We start from the raw sequence: 14,781 nt of genomic DNA on the forward strand, positions 1-14,781 counted from the left end.
ACCCGTTTTTTACGCATCCGGTCCTTCTGAATACAGTCAATTCGCACTGTGGTCTCCTCCCTGCAAGGGGGAGAGTTTATGGCATCAATAGACATCAAGGATGCATATCTCCATGTGCCAATTTTTCCCGCACACCAAAAGTATCTAAGGTTCACGGTAGAGCGGCGCCATTTTCAATTTGTGGCCTTGCCGTTCGGGCTAGCTACGGCCCCTCGAGTCTTCACAAAGATTCTGGACCCTCTCTTGGCAAACCTAAGAGCTCAGGGTATAGCCGTCATGGCTTATCTAGACGATTTGCTTCTCATAGAGAAAACAGTAGCGCTCCTGAACCACAGTGTTACCAGAACGCTAGAACAGCTGGAACGCCTAGGTTGGATTATAAACCTAGAAAAGTCGTCCCTACAGCCTGCTACCAGGTTGGAATACCTGGGTATGGTTATCGACACTGCTCAGGGCAAGGTGTTTCTACCAAGGCCAAAAGTCTTGGCCATTGGGGATCTGGTGCGCCTAATTCTGGGCAGAAGATCTTCCCCCATTCGGTTGTGCATGAGACTGTTAGGGAAAATGGTTGCCTCCTTCGAGGCCGTTCCATTCGCCTAGTTCCACTCAAGGCCTCTGCAAAGATGCATCCTTGCGGCTTGGAAAAGGAAGCCCCAGTCCTTGGATCTTCCTATGCGTCTATCCCCAGGGACACGCAAGAGTCTCGTCTAACGAGTCTAAGAGTCTCGTTACAAACCGAGAATTTGCTGAAAGGCAAAACTTTTCTTCCTCTTCCATGGAAGATTATTATGACAAATGGCAGCCTGACAGGCTGGGGAGCAGTGTTGGAGGAGACGTGCTCGCAGTGGAAATGGTCTGTAATCGAGAAGCTATTGCCCATAAATGTCTTGGAGATCCAGGCAGTTTATATGGCTCTCATAAACTGTTCTTTCAGACTACGGGGTCTCCCTGTTCGAGTTCAGTCCGACAATGCCACAGCAGTGGCCTATATCAATCACCAGGGTGGTACCAGGAGTCTGGTTGCGCAAAAAGAGGTGAATCGCATACTTGTCTGGGCAGAAAGGCATGTTCCATGCCTTTCTACAGTCTTCATTCCAGGAGTGGAAAATTGGCAGGCAGATTTTCTGCGCCGCCAGCAGTTGTGCCTAGGAGAATGGGCTCTGCACCCCGACGTGTTTTGGAACATATGTCGCAGGTGGGGTACTCCAGACGTAGATCTGTTTGCGTCCAGGTTCAACAGAAAACTGGACAAATTCGTGTCAAGGACAAGAGATACACTCGCTCAGGGGTCGAATGCTCTGACAGTTCCCTGGGATCAGTAAAATTTGATTTATGCCTCCCCCCGTGCCCGCTTCTGCCGCGGTTCCTGGGAAGAGTCTAGTGGGAAACAAAGTCGCTTCTTTTGGTAGCCCTGGCTTGGCCCAGGCGACCGTGGTACGCAGAGATCATGAAGTTGGCAGTAGGCAGGCTGTGGATCCTCCCTCTCCGGCCAGATCTGCTCTCACAGGGTCCAATTTACCATGCTGCTTTACACAGTCTGAATTTGACGGTTTGGCTGCTGAGACCCACATTCTGAGAGACCGTGGGCTTTCGGGGCCAGTCCTTTCTACTCTGGTCAATGCCAGAAAGCCGGCCTCCAGGCTTATTTACTACAAAATCTGGAGGGCATATGTTTCCTGTTGTGAACTCAGGAAATGTCATCCTAGAAAGTATGTCATTAGCAGGATCTTGGCCTTCCTCCAGTCAGGCCTAGAAATGAATTTGGCCGTAAGCACTATCAAGGTGCATATTTCGTCCTTGTCAATGTTTTTTCAGAAACCACTTGCATCACATTCCCTGGTGCGGGCTTTCATCCAGGGGGCTATGAGGATAAGGCTGCCAGTCAAACCTCCGGTATGCCCATGGGATCTGAATTTGGTTCTCTCAGCTTTGCAGGGGCAACCTTTTGAACCTTTGCATCAGGCTTCGTTAGTTCTTTTGACTAAAAAATTGGTTTTCTTGGTAGCCATATCCACGGCTAGAAGAGTGTCAGAACTAGCAGCTCTCTCCAGTAAAGAACCGTATCTAATTATTCATAAGGACCTGGTGGTAATGCGTCCCAACAGGTCCTTTCTGCCTAAGGTGGTTTCAGGATTCCATTTGAATCAAGATTTAAGCCTACCATCCTTTTTTCCGGACCCACAGTCCGCAGAAGAAGAATCTTTGCACACTTTGGATGTGGTAAGGGCAATCAGTATCTATCTTCAGGCAACTGCTCAGATAAGGAAAACTGGTTGCTTATTTATTTTGCCGGAAGGCCCTAGGAAGGGCCAGGCGGCATCAAAATCCACTCTCTCAAGGTGGATTAGACAGATTATTTCTCAGGCCTATAGTGTTAAAGGGAAGATCCCTCGTTTTCAAGTGAGAGCGCACTCAACTAGGGCTGTAAGTGCTTCTTGGGCAGTGCATCACCAGGCCTCCCTGGCTCAGATCTGTAAGGCTGCAACTTGGTCATCAGTCCACACATTCACCAGATTCTATCAGGTGGATGTCAGAGGGCAAGAGGATATCGCCTTTGGGCGCAGTGTACTGCAGGCTGCAGTTTAGGTCCTTGGCGGTCTATATATTATGATCTGTGTCTCCCTGCCCTCAATCTGAGCATTGCTTTGGGTCATCCCACTATGTAATGAAGCTCCTGTGTCCTGTGATGTATGATCAAGAAAATAGGATTTTTATATACAGCTTACCTGTAAAATCCTTTTCTTGAGAGTACATCACGGGACACAGGGCACCCACCCCTCTTGGGTTTTACATGGTTTCCTATTGCTTTGCTACAAAACTGAGGTGCCCCCCATATGGGAGGGGTTATATAGGGGAGGAATTCTCCTTAATTGGGGGTTAACCAGTGTCCAATCACCAGAGGTGCCTATATAACCCACTATGTAATGAAGCTCCTGTGTCCCGTGATGTACTCTCAAGAAAAGGATTTTACAGGTAAGTTGTATATAAAAATCCTATTTTTTATGTTGTTGGCGTTGACCTGTTTTTTTTTGCTTGTTTCCCAAGATGACCATCTTGGCGTTTGTCAAGAGGGTGAGAGTGCCCAAAGAAAGTGCCTACGGCCAAATCACCCTGAAAGTGCCCGATCTTGTCTGATCTCGGAGGCTAAGCATTGTCGGGCCTGATTAGTAACTGGAAGGGAGACCGACTGGGAATACCAGGTGCCGTAGGCTTCTTTTTATGTTGCTGGCGTTGACATTTTTTTTTTTCCGCTTGTTTCCCAAGGTGACCATCTTGGCATTTGTCAAGAGGGCTGAGAGAGCCCAAAGAAATCTCCTACGGCCACATCACCCTGAAAGCGCCCGATCTTATCTGATCTCAGAGGCTAAGCAGGGTCCAGCCTGGATAGTACCTAATTACAGGTGCCGTAGGAATCTTTTTATATTGTTGGCTTTGACCTGTTTTTTTCCGCTTGTTTCCCAAGGTGACCATTTTAGCATCTGTCAAGAGTTTTGAGTATGTCCCAAAGCGTTCGCCTAAGGCCCCATCACCCTGAAAGCGCCCGATCTCAGAGGCTAAGCAGGGTCAGGGTCAGATGGGAGACCGCCAGGGTCTATGTTGTTGGCGTTGACCTGTTTTTTTTCACTTGTTTCCCAAGATGACCATCTTGGCATTTGTTAAGAGGGTTGAGAGTGTCTGAATAGAACACCTATGGCCACATCACCCTGAAAGCGCACAATCTCATCTGATCTCAGAGGCCTAGCAGTGTACGGCCTGGTTAATACCTGTATGGGAGACCATCTGTGAATACCAGGTGCCGTAGGCTTCTTTTTATGTTGTTGGTGTTGACCTGTTTATTTTCGCTTGTTTCCCAAGGTGACCATCTTGGCGTTTAACAAGAGGGTCCAGAGTGCCCAAAGAGACCACCTACGGCCCCATCACCCTGAAAGCACCCAATCTTGTCTGATCTCGGAGGCTAAGCAGTGTCAGGCCTGGTTAATACCAGGATGGGAGAACGTCTGGGAATAACAGGTGCCGTAGGCTTCTTTTTATGTTATTGGCCTTGACCTGGTTTCTTTTTTCACTTGTTTCCCAAGGTGACCATCTTGGCATTTGTCAAGAGGGTTGAGAGTGCCCAAAGAGATCACCTACGGCCCCATCACCATGAAAGCACCCAATCTTGTCTGATCTCGGAGGCTAAACAGTGTCGGGCCTGGTTAGTACCTGGATGGGAGACCGCCTTGGAATACTAGGTGCCATAGGCTTCTTTTTATGTTGTTGGCTTTGACCTGTTTTTTTCACTTGTTTCTCAAGGCGACCATCTTGGCGTTTGTCAAGAGGGTTGGGCGTGTCTTGAAGAGAACGCTTACGGCCACATCACCCTGAAAGCACCCGATCTCATCTGATTTCAGAGGCTAAGCAGTGTCAGGCCTGGTTAGTACCTGGATGGGAGACTGCCTGGAAAGACCAGGTGCCATAGAAGGATCTGGCCTGGTTAGTGTCTTGATTGGGAGATCGCCTGGGAATACCGGATGCCGTAGGCTTCTTTTTATGTTGTTGGCTTTGACCTGTTTTTTTTTAGCTTGTTTCCCAAGGTGAGCATCTTGGCCTTTGTCAAGAGGCTTCAGAGTGCCCAAAGAGAATGCCTACGGCCAAATCACCCTGAGAGAGCCCAATCTCATCTGATCTCGGGGGCTAAGCAGCGATGGGCCTGGTTAGTACCTGGATGGGAGAAAGCCTGGGAATACCAGGTGCTGTAGGCTTCTCATTATGTTGTCGGCGTTGACCTGTTTTTTTTCCCTTTTTTCCCAAGGTGACCATCTTGGCATTTGTCAAGAGGGTTGAGAGTGCACAAAGAAATTGCCTACGGGCACAACACCCTGAAAGCGCCCAATCTCATCTGGTCTCAGAGGCTAAGCAGGGTTGGGCCTGGTTTGTACGTGGATGGGAGACCACCTGCGTTTTCCAGATGCCGCAGGCTTCTTTTTATGTTGTTGGTGTTGACCTGTTTTTTTTCGCTTGTTTCCCAAAGTGATCATCTTGGCATTTGTCAAGAGGGTAGAGAGTGCTTAAAGAGATCGCTTACAGCAGCATCACCCTGAAAGCACCCTATCTCTTCTGATCTCGGAGGCTAAGAAGGGTTGGGCCTAGTTAGTACTTGAATGGGAGATGGCCTTGGAATACCAGGTGCCGTATTCTTCTTTTCATGTTGTTGGCGTTGACCTGTTTTTTTCCGCTTGTTTCCCAGGGTGACTATCTTGGCATTTTTCAAGAGGGATGAGAGTGCCCAAAGAGATTGCCCATGGGCACATCACCCTGAAAGCACCCAATCTCCTCTGATCTCAGAGGCTAGAAAGGGTCGTGCCTTGTTAATACCTGGATGGGAGACCGCCTGGGAATACTAGGTGCTGTAGGCTTCTTTTTATGTTGTTGGCATTGACTTGATTTTTTGTTTGCTTCCCAAGGTGACCATCTTGGCGTTTGTCAAGAGGGTTGAGCGTGCCTGAAAAAATCTACTATGGCCGCATCACCCTGAAAGAGCCCAATCTCATTTGATCTCAGAGGCTAAGCAGGGTTGGGACCTGGTTAGTACCTGGATGGGAGACCGCCTGGGATTTCTCAATGCCATATGTTTTTTTTTTAAGTTGTTGGCATTGACTTAGTTTTTTTTTGCTTGTTTCCCAAGGTGACCATCTTGGCGTTTGTCAAGAGGGTTGAAAGTGCCTGAAGGGATTGCCTACGGGCACATCACCCTGAAAGCACCTGATCTCGTTTGATGTTGGAGGCTAAGAAGAGTCTGGCCTTGTTAGTACGTGGATGGGAGACCGCCTGGGAATACCAGGTGTCGTAGGCTTCTTTTTATGTTGTTGGCGTTGACCTGTTTTTTTTTAGCTTGTTTCCCAAGGTCACCATCTTGGTGTTTGTCAAGAGGGTTGAGAGTGCCTGAAGAGATTGCCTATGGCCACATCACACTGAAAGCACCCAATCTTGTCTGATCTTGGAGGCTAAGAAGAGTCAGGCCTGGTTAGTACCTGGATGGGAGACCACCTGGGAATACCAGTTATTGTAAGCTTCTTTTTATGTTGTTGGCGTTGATTCGTTTTTTTTTTTTTCGCTTGTTTCCCAAGGTGACCATCTTGGCATTTGTCAAGAGGGTTTAAAGTGCCCAAAGAGATCGCTTACAGCAGCATCACCCTGAAAGAGCCCTATCTCTTCTCATCTCTGAGGCTAAGAAGGGTTGGGCCTAGTTAGTACCTGTATGGGAGATGGCGTTGGAATACCAGGTGCCGTATTCTTCTTTTTATGTTGTTGACATTGATCTGTCTTTTTTCGCAAGGTTGGGCCTTGCTAGTACCTGGATTGGAGACCACCTGGGAATACTTTTTATGTTGTTGGCGTTGACTTGTTTTTGTTTTGTTTGTTTACCAAGGTGACCATCTTGGTGTTTGTCAAGAGGGTTGAGAGTGCCTGAAGAGCTTGCCTATGGCCACATAACCCTGAAAGCACCAGATCTCGTCTGATCTCAGAGACTAAACAGGGTCGGGCCTTGTTAATACCTGGATGGGAGACCACCTGGGAATACTAGGTGCTGTAGACTTCTTCTTTTTTTTTTTCAAATATAAATTTTTATTATTTTTCAAACAATGCCCAACATGGGCATAAACATATAATACAACATAGAAGTGGGATACAAAAGAAAAGGGGAGGGAGGGAAAAAAGGGGAACCAACATCAAACCTATTACCGAGTTCACAGAAGGGACAGGGTCATAAAAAAAAAAAAAAAAAAAAAAAAAAAAAAAACCCCCATTGTGCATGGCTCCTCCATAGCATCTGAAATACCGAAACGTAATTGGGAGCCTTAATCCCTTCAGTTCCCCCATCTCCAGCTCTCATCAGAACCTCGATACCCCGGTAGAGACCCAATACCAAGGCAGAGATCATTAAAAATAGGGGAAGGGGTCCTGACATGGAAGACTAAGAGAGGGAGGAGAGGGGGGTGGGGTGAGGGGGGGGAAAGGAGAGAGATGGGGAGGAAGAGGGGGAGGGAAAAAGAGGGAGGGGAGAGGTGGAGGGGGGGGGAGGGGAGGGGGGGGGATTTCTGGTTGATTCAGGACTGCCCTACCCCCCCATGCAGTATCTATCGCCAAACATATTACAAAGTTCTCAAAAGTACCCCTTCGGGCGAGAGAATAAATTGGTGCCAGGGTGCCCATGTTTTCCTAAATCTTTCCTGCTGTTGCCTCCCCGTAAGTACCAGGTCCTCCAGTCTACTAATTTCCTCCACCTTACGAACCCAGGACGCCACCGATGGAGGGGCCTCGCTTTTCCAATGGAGCGGTATACATGCTCTTGCGGCATTCACCAATGGACATAAAATGGATTTTTTGTACTTTTTAATGGACATGGCATTCATGTGCAGGAGGAAAAAGGCCGGGTCATTAGGGACATTATACTCCGTAAATTTTTGAGTAACGGTCCTCACAGTGGACCAAAAATAAGACAACTTCGAGCATGCCCAAAATACATGCAACAAAGTGCCCTGTTCCAGTCCGCATCTCCAACAAAGCGCAGAGGTGGTCGGATAGAAAGAGTGTAAAACCTGTGGAGTTAAGTACCATCTCGTCAAAATTTTATAGTTCGTTTCCTGTGTAGTAGTACAGATGGTAGATTTCAGGGCCAATGCTACAATGTTGTGAATCTGGGTCGGAGTAAACGTACAGTTCAAGTCCCTCTCCCATTTTGTCATAAAGGTCAGATGGGCATTATCCCCGGGTGTGATAAGGAGATTATACATTGTGGACAACGTTCTTGGAAGCACCCCGTTACCAGAGCAACATTCCTCAAAGGCGGTCAACGGTCCATCAAATCGGAGGGGGAATGAAAGAGTTCGAAGAAAATGTCTAAGTTGGACAGCAGTCCAGAAAGCTAATTTATAAGGTCCCGATGTATTACAGAGCACCTCTATGGACGGCCAATCCCCATCTATCCGGAAACATCGTGCTTGTGTGCGCCCACTACTGGTCATAACCTGTAGAAGATGGGGGTCCATCCCGGGGGAGAATTGTGGGTTCCCCATGATAGGAAATAGCGGGGAGTTAGGCGTGGAAAGCAACCCCTTTGAGCAAGTCTGTGACCCCACCCGTAGAGTCGTCCCTATCAAGGGATGCCTCTTCATGTAGGCTGGGAGGTGTCTATAACACCAGATGGCCCCTGTTAATGGCACCCGGACCAGGGCCTGCTCCAACCGGATCCAAAGCTTCAGATCCCGGTGCCTGCACCAGTCTACAATTCTACCGAGGTGTACCGCCTGATAATATTTCTTTATATCAGGAACGGCAAGGCCGCCGAAGGGTTTGGGCATGGAGAGTAAGTTCCGGGCCAATCTCTGCTTCTTATATGCCCAGATAAAACCAGTAAATAAACCGTGAACCTGTCGGAAATATGATGTGGGTACCGAAATAGGGAGTGCCTGCAGCAAATATAAAAATTTGGGCAGGATGCACATCTTAAGCAGGTTGCACCTGCCAAACCATGAATGAAGGCCTTTGTTCCAGGATTCCAGAAGAGTCCTGGTTCTGATCAGTAAGGGAGGGAAATTAAGTTTAAAGACGTGGTTTAGATTTGCCGGGACAAAAGTCCCCAAATACGACAGTGCCGTGGGCGACCATTTAAAATTAAAGCTGGACCGAAGCCCCTGTATGGTCGCTTGCGACAGTGCCACTCCCATGGCTTCTGATTTAGTGTAGTTAATCTTTAGATTGGAGACTTGTCCGTATTCCTCGAATTCCCGGAGGAGATTCGGGAGGGATATCGCTGGATTGGAGAGAGAGAAAAGCAAGTCATCCGCATATGCAGAGACCTTGAAGTGAGCATCACCCACCACTATGCCTTGGATATCGGGGTTATTCCTAATTCTACATAAAAAAGGCTCCAAGGAAAGGGCAAAAAGAAGCGGCGACAGCGGGCAGCCCTGCCTGGTTCCATTTTTAATCAGCAGGGGTTCCGATAATATCCCGTTCACCTTAATTTGTGCCGTCGGAGTAGCATATAATTGGGCTATCCACCTAAGCATTTTCTCACCTAAGCCTATGTGGTGGAGGACAGTGGACATATACTCCCAGTTAACCCTGTCGAAGGCTTTTTCGGCGTCTGTATTAAGGAAAATAGAAGGAATAGGACCCTGGTTCGCAACGTGGATCAGGTTCAATACCTTGATTGTACTGTCTCTGGCTTCCCTCGTAGGAATAAAGCCCACCTGATCCTGATGGACTAGGGACTGCACATGTCTGGCCAGTCGTGTTGCTATTATCTTGGTAAATAATTTAAGATCCGTATTTAACAATGAGATGGGTCTGTAGCTACTACAGGCCAAGGGGTCTTTGCCTTCTTTAGGGATGACCGTAATATGAGCCCGAGTAGTATCAGGAACAAAGGTGGCCGTGTTCCCTATGTCATTAAAAAAGGTCACCATACGAGGGCTAAGGATGGAAAATAACGTCTTATAATACGGGAGGGTGAAACCATCCGGTCCAGGCGCCCTCCCAGGTTTAGCCGTGTTAAGCACCGACTCCAACTCCTCAGGAGTTATCGGGGCCTCTAACTCAGCTACACTGTCAGATGATAGTTTGGGAGTCTGGCTAGAACTCACATACGCCTCCATCAGAGGTCGTCCTCCCGGGAGAGGTGGTAGATTGTAAAGGGTATTGTAGAAGTTTTTGAATGCAGCCGCTATCTGGTGCGGGAGGCCGACATCTACATTCGCTTCCGACCTGATTCGAGGGACATAGGTCTGTGTCTTGATGTCTCGAACCGCCTGCGCCAGACCGCGCCCGCACTTATTACCCGATTCATAAGCCATAAGTCTGCATTTTTGTAACGCCGCCTTGGCTTTGTAGCCAAGGAGGTCATTGACCTGGCTTCGAATAGAGGAGAGTTCAGCCTCCACGGATGGTTGGCGTTGACTTGTTTTTGTTTTGTTTGTTTACCAAGGTGACCATCTTGGTGTTTGTCAAGAGGGTTGAGAGTGCCTGAAGAGCTTGCCTATGGCCACATAACCCTGAAAGCACCAGATCTCGTCTGATCTCAGAGACTAAACAGGGTCGGGCCTTGTTAATACCTGGATGGGAGACCACCTGGGAATACTAGGTGCTGTAGACTTCTTCTTATGTTGTTGGCGTTAACTTGTTTTTTTTTGTTTTTTTCCCAAAGTGACCATCTTGGCATTAGTCAAGAGGGTTGAGAGTGCCTGAAGAAATCTCCTACGGCCACATCACCCTGAAAGAGCCCAATCTCATCTGATCTCAGAGGCTAAGCAGGGTTGGGACCAGTTTAATCCCTGGATGGGAGACCACCTGGGATTTCCAGATGCCGTAGTCTTCTTGTTATGTTGTTGCCGTTGACCTATTTTTTTCTGCTTGTTCCCAAGGTGACCATCTTGGCATTTTTCAAGAGAGTTGAGAGTGCCTGAAGATATTGGCTACGGCCACATCACCCTGAATCTGTTCCATCTCATCTGATCTTGTAGGCTAAGCAGGGCCGGGCCTGGTTAATGCCTGGATGGGAGACCGCCTGGGAATACCAGGTGTCGTAGGCTTCTTTTTTTTTTTCTACAAACAGGGAATGACGGTCCCCCGAGTACATAATGCAACAGAGAAATACAGAGCAAAAAGCAGCTGAACAATACTTGATACAGGTATATTCGCAAATGTGAGTCTGCCTTCCATCAATCATAATGATTCAAGGCACGGATAAAGTACAAGAATTTTTGTGTTATGCATCGGATCTCTGTCCAGAAGTCCACCAAGCTGGGGCAGGACCAAAAAATGTGGAGCAATGTGCCCTCTTCTTCTCCACACCTCCAGCATATGTTCGAGGAAGAGGGCAATTATTTATGCAGCTTTGATAGTGTCAAATACCACCTGATGAGAAGTTTAAAATTTGTCTCCTGTATCTTCGTGCACAGCGAGGTTTTGAGAGCCAAAGTGATAATGCGTTGTCTCTGTGCTGGGGAAAACGAGCAATCAAGGTCCTTTTCCCAGTTGGACAGACAGGTTAAGTGTGGGTGATCTGTTTGAGAGAGAATGTGGACCAAAGGGCCTTCGCTCCTGCATAGAGTCTCAAACTCCGTCTGAGGGCGGGTGAAAGTTTGAGTATTGGGGATGGAATGGAGAAAATTATGTTGTTGCGCCGCTCTCCAAAAAGGCAGTTGGAAAAGCCCTGTCGGATCTGTTAGGGTTCAGAAAGAAGGCCATTTTCCATCAATGACGAATTTAGACGCATGGTCTAGGTTGGAATTTCTAAGTGGGTCCCCGGTTCAAAGTTCGGATGGTCACGTATAGGGAATAGGGGGGAAGTCAAAGACGTGAGTGTGTTTTGGGTAGCGATCAGGTGACTGACTTTCAATGAAGCCCCTATAGTGGGATGTGACGTCAATTCTGTGGGTAAATCCTTATAGCACCACATGGCACTTCTTAGCGGAATTCGGGAGTGAGATTGTCCTAGTTGCACCCAGAGCTTAGAAAGTTTGTTTCCATTCCAGTCCAATACACACCCCAGATGGGAGGCCAGGTAGTAGCATCGCAAGTCAGGGAGAACCAACCCTCCCTGTTGTTTAGACAATGTCAGCTGTGACCACTTAAGTCTGAATTTTTGTGGGCCCAGTTAAATTGAGTGAGCAGGAATTGAGCTTGCTTAAAAAACGGCACTGGACTCTGGATCAGGAGAGCTTGGAAAAGATAGGTACATTTAGGGAGTATGTTCATTTTAATGAGATTGCATCTCCTGAACCAGGAATGGAGGCCAGAATGCCACCCGTGAAGCAAACTGCAGATCTTAGTGACAAGGGGTGGGGGAAAGTTCAACATAAACGTACGCGCGATGTCCGGTGGAATGTAAGTACCTAAGTACTTAAGGGCTGTATGGGTCCATTTAAATCGAAAATTGGACTGCAAGTCTAGTAACGTTTGCGGGGGGACTGCGACCCCCATGGCCTCTGATTTCAAGAAGTATCCCGTATATCTGGAATTCCCGAAGGAGATTTGGCAAGGAAACTCTGGGATTCTTCAACGAGAACAGCATGTCATCCACGTAGGCAGATATCTTGCACTCAATAGTACCCATTTGGAGTCCCGTTATGTCTGAGTTTTGTCGAATTGTGGAGAGAAAGGGTTCCAATGACAGTGCGAATAATAGGGGCGACAGGGGGCAACCCTGTCTGGTCCCATTCCCGATGTCAAGGGGAGATGAGAGCACCCCATTCGCTTTGAGTTGAGCTGAAGGGCGTGAGTATATCTTACTTATCCATGCCAGCATCCGTTCACTCAGACCTATATGGCGAAGGACCGAGAACATGAATGTCCATTTGACCCGATCAAAAGCCTTCTCGGCATCAGTACTCACGAAAAGACAAGGGGTCCCAGATGACTTTGCTTTATGGACCAGGGTAAGCACCTTAATGGTGTTATCCCTATCTTCCCTGGTGGGAATAAAACCTAAGTGGTCAATATGTATAAGGGACTGCAAGTGCTGTGCCAATCACGTGGCGAGGATTTTAGAGAATCGTTTTAGGACCGAATTTAGGAGGGAAATGGGTCTGTAGCTCCCACATAGGCCCGGGTCTTTGCCCTCCTTAGGTATCAACGAGATGTGGGCTCTAAGGTTATCCTCAGGAAAATCCCCATTCAAACTCAGAGTATTAAATAAATTCACCAAGCGCGGGCCGAGAATAGAATAAGTTCTTATAGTATTGTGCGGTATATCCGTCAGGGCCCGGAGCCTTACCCACCTTCGGAGGTCCCTGGACTTCTTCCAGTGTGATCGGGTCCTCCAAGTACTCCCGTGATTCCGATGAGAGGGTTGGTAGACCAGAACCGGTTTCATATCTGTCTATATTGTCCTGTCCGGACCCTGAATCGGGCAGGTTGTAGAGATCAGAGTAACATTTTTCAAAGACTTTGGCTATTTGAGTTGGGGTAGAGGCCCTCTGGCCATTCTCATCTATCAACTGTGGTATGTAAGAGGCAGATTTCAACTCATTTACCGACCATCATCCCTTCCTCCAATGGGAGATGCCACCGGCATGACAGCCCCGTGTCCTGTCAAGTGGTGCCCCTCTGACAATGTCGTCTGGGTATATGTGGAGCATCCAGGGGGAGGCAGAGACCACCCAAACAGTGAGGGGTAAAGCCTCCAAGGGGACCGGTGCCAGACAGGAGGATAGCGGTGTCTTTTACAATTTGGTTAATTAGACAAGTCATCCAGTGTGTTTCTGTGAGCAGCGGAAGGAAAGGTTGGTAAGGATTATGAATGGGTGGGGGCCAGGGAAGTGCTGTATGGGTCCATTTAAATCGAAAATTGGACTGCAAGTCTAGTAACGTTTGCGGGGGGACTGCGACCCCCATGGCCTCTGATTTCAAGAAGTATCCCGTATATCTGGAATTCCCGAAGGAGATTTGGCAAGGAAACTCTGGGATTCGTCAGCGAGAACAGCATGTCATCCACGTAGGCAGATATCTTGCAGTCAATAGTACCCATTTGGAGTCCCGTTATGTCTGAGTTTTGTCGAATTGTGGAGAGAAAGGGTTCCAATGACAGTGCGAATAATAGGGGAGTCACATTCCCGATGTCAAGGGGAGATGAGAGCACCCCATTCGCCTTGAGTTGAGCTGAAGGGCGTGAGTATATCTTACTTATCCATGCCAGCATCCGTTCACTCAGACCTATATGGCGAAGGACCGAGAACATGAATGTCCATTTGACCCGATCAAAAGCCTTCTCGGCATCTGTACTCACGAAAAGACAAGGGGTCTCAGATGACTTTGCTTTATGGACCAGGGTAAGCACCTTAATGGTGTTGTCCCTATCTTCCCTGGTGGGAATAAAACCTAACTGGTCAATATGTATAAGGGACTGCAAGTGCTGTGCCAATCACGTGGCGAGGATTTTAGAGAATCGTTTTAGGACCGAATTTAGGAGGGAAATGGGTCTGTAGCTCCCACATAGGCCCGGGTCTTTGCCCTCCTTAGGTATCAACGAGATGTGGGCTCTAAGGGTATCCTCAGGAAAATCCCCATTCGAGCTCAGAGTATTAAATAAATTCACCAAGCGCGGGCCGAGAATAGGGAGGAAGGTCTTATAGTATTGTGCGGTATATCCGTCAGGGCCCAGAGCCTTACCCACCTTCGGAGGTCCCACGGCCATCTGGACTTCTTCCAGTGTGATCGGGTCCTCCAAGTACTCCTGTGATTCCGATGAGAGGGTTGGTAGACCAGAACCGGTTTCATATCTGTCTATATTGTCCTGTCCGGACCCTGAATCGGGCAGGTTGTAGAGATCAGAGTAACATTTTTCAAAGACTTTGGCTATTTGAGTTGGGGTAGAGGCCCTCTGGCCATTCTCATCTATCAACTGTGGTATGTAAGAGGCAGATTTCAACTCATTTACCGACCTGGCTAAGATTTTTCAGCATTTGTCCCCTGACTCCTACGTCAGTTTACGACAAAACTGGAGTGCCGCTTTCACTTTATAATGGAGTAGGTCAGTAATCTGGGTACGGAGTGTCCCCAATTCAATCTCTAAGGTCCGTGAGGGGGCATGTTTATGTTTTGCTTCCACAGAGGCAAGTTCACAAAACAGATTAGCAAGCTGTTCCTTCCGTGTTCGTTTGATGCGTGCCCCGTGCCTGATAAGTACCCTGCGGAGTACTGACTTGTGAGCCTCCCAAATTATCCCCGGGTAGCAGTCCTGCGTTTAGTTTTCTTGGAAATAAAGGTCCAATTCCCTGGTCACATCTGCTAAAACTT

General features: G+C 48.0%; 9 pseudogenes; all 9 read left to right on the forward strand.

Annotated features, from left to right (window-relative positions):
* Positions 1-3,093: 3,093 nt before the first annotated feature.
* LOC143928740 (5S ribosomal RNA) lies at positions 3,094-3,212 on the forward strand (annotated as a pseudogene).
* A 692-nt stretch (positions 3,213-3,904) lies between these two features.
* On the forward strand, positions 3,905-4,023 carry LOC143928433 (5S ribosomal RNA; annotated as a pseudogene).
* Positions 4,024-4,125: 102 nt separating this feature from the next.
* On the forward strand, positions 4,126-4,244 carry LOC143929009 (5S ribosomal RNA; annotated as a pseudogene).
* Positions 4,245-4,343: 99 nt separating this feature from the next.
* LOC143929089 (5S ribosomal RNA) lies at positions 4,344-4,462 on the forward strand (annotated as a pseudogene).
* Positions 4,463-4,623: 161 nt separating this feature from the next.
* Positions 4,624-4,742, forward strand: LOC143928964 (5S ribosomal RNA; annotated as a pseudogene).
* Positions 4,743-5,933: 1,191 nt separating this feature from the next.
* On the forward strand, positions 5,934-6,052 carry LOC143929026 (5S ribosomal RNA; annotated as a pseudogene).
* Positions 6,053-6,458: 406 nt separating this feature from the next.
* On the forward strand, positions 6,459-6,577 carry LOC143928820 (5S ribosomal RNA; annotated as a pseudogene).
* Positions 6,578-10,019: 3,442 nt separating this feature from the next.
* Positions 10,020-10,138, forward strand: LOC143928821 (5S ribosomal RNA; annotated as a pseudogene).
* A 317-nt stretch (positions 10,139-10,455) lies between these two features.
* On the forward strand, positions 10,456-10,574 carry LOC143929081 (5S ribosomal RNA; annotated as a pseudogene).
* Positions 10,575-14,781: the final 4,207 nt, after the last annotated feature.

Source organism: Lithobates pipiens, unplaced genomic scaffold (genome assembly GCF_037356315.1).
Source record: "Lithobates pipiens isolate NorthernLeopardFrog02 unplaced genomic scaffold, aLitPip1_a1.2 Scaffold_23, whole genome shotgun sequence".
Lineage (NCBI taxonomy): Eukaryota > Metazoa > Chordata > Amphibia > Anura > Ranidae > Lithobates > Lithobates pipiens.